The sequence below is a fragment of the Peromyscus californicus genome, unplaced genomic scaffold, assembly GCF_007827085.1.
Source record: "Peromyscus californicus insignis strain IS unplaced genomic scaffold, ASM782708v3 Scaffold_19__1_contigs__length_69161282, whole genome shotgun sequence".
NCBI lineage: Eukaryota > Metazoa > Chordata > Mammalia > Rodentia > Cricetidae > Peromyscus > Peromyscus californicus.
In genome coordinates, this window is record NW_026294491.1 from 8,572,307 (window position 1) to 8,574,018 (window position 1,712).

The window sequence follows — 1,712 nt, forward strand, 5'->3', positions numbered from 1 at the left end:
CTACTCTTGGAATGGCTCCAGGAACAGTGCTCACAGTCGGGAGACCCAGCAGCTCCTGTACAAGACTGGCATTGCCTCAGCCACTGGTGGCATTTTACGCCCAGAGTGTCCAGCCTGTGGAATGTTCCACAGGATTGAAATAAGGCCGCAGGTAGATGAGGTGGGCATGGGGGCCCACCTTCCACTGGAGGTATCGCCTACAGAGGCCTTTCCTGGCCTGGCTCCATGAAGGGCTGCAGGAGTCTGGTGTCTGAGCCTTGTGGGAGGAGTACAGAAGGCCCCCCCTGCTTCTACCTCAGGTCAAAGTAGGGCCTCTGTCCTCGGGGCCTCGAGCACTTTCCATCAGGGCCGCCCTCCCCACCCTCCTTCCTGCTTTCCTCCCCTGCCCTTCCTGTGCCCCCACCCAGCTCTCTTTTCACAAAAGTGGCTCCCTTGTTTCCTCCTTCCTTTCCACTCTGACCCTGGCCCTGGGGACAGTGTTGGAGTCTCCATTACCAGGACGCCAAGCAGCCTCAGCTCCGGTTGGCTGTCGGTGGCTCTGCTATGACCTTCCGAAGAAGCAGAGCACAAAGGAGCCAGCAGGACTCTGGACTGGCCTCTCCTACCCTGCGATCTAACACGGGGCGCCTGAGGGAGGCATCTTCCTCAGGAGGGTCTGTAGGAGCCAGGGTCCTGCCACTGCATGAGTGGGACGTTGTCATTATCGTTCACAGTCTCTTCTCGAGAGTGTCCCCAATCTTGAGCCTTTGAGATAGATGCCTTGACGAACAGCATCAGCAGGCCCTTGGTCTAGGGGGCGTGTTCCAAGCCAGGGTGCATGTTGACTCGCTGGGACTGGCTGGAAATGGAACGTTGACTTTAGGTGTAGGACCCCCAGGGATGGTGCCAGGGATGGTGCAATGCAGCTGCTCCTTCTCTGAGGTCCTAATGGCTCCCATATCTCTTGGGACCCCGCTGCCTTCTAGACTCCGACCTTTGTCATGGCTCTGGCCTCTAATGTTCACTGTTGTCTCCTGACCACCTCCTCCCTCCTGTCCTTAATCTTTTCCACAGTGACAACAGCATCAGCCAATTCAAGCACCTGCTGGCCACCAGGCTGTCAGTGCCCCCCGGGGCAGCTCACCCTCTTCTGGGTACATTTTCTCCACAGGGGCCATTTCTTTACCCAAGAGATTCGGAAGGTGTCCCAAGTGCTCACGGGACAGCCACAGGGCCTGGCAGGCCAGCATCACTGTCTTCCCATGTGTCATTTCCCTATGACTTCACCAATATTGTAGCCATGAAGGACTGGTCCTCAGCAGGTGGGTCTGTTGGTCTCCTGCAGATCTGAGCTGTCTGCCACGCAGTGCTGGTGACACCGAATGACGAGCCACACGGTCACCCTGCCTGCAAACAGGGAGGCTGGCAACCAGTCTTGGCTCATGTGGAGCAGGGTGGGGACCTGCTGCCTGCACAAAGGCCTTTTTTTTTTTTTTTTTTTTTTTTTTTTTTTTTTTTTGACCAGTGGGAGGATGCTGGCGCTGGCCTGCCAGGCCCTGTGGGACCCACCCGCACAAACACAATGGATAGCTTGTGCCTCTGGCCACCTGATCCTCCTGGGCCCCAGGCCTGGCGCCATGGACAAGGTGAGTAAGTGGAGGAAAGGGTCGGTGAAGGAGCTCAGTGTCACTGTCAAGGCACACACAGGTGACAAATACAGAGTCCCCAGAGGG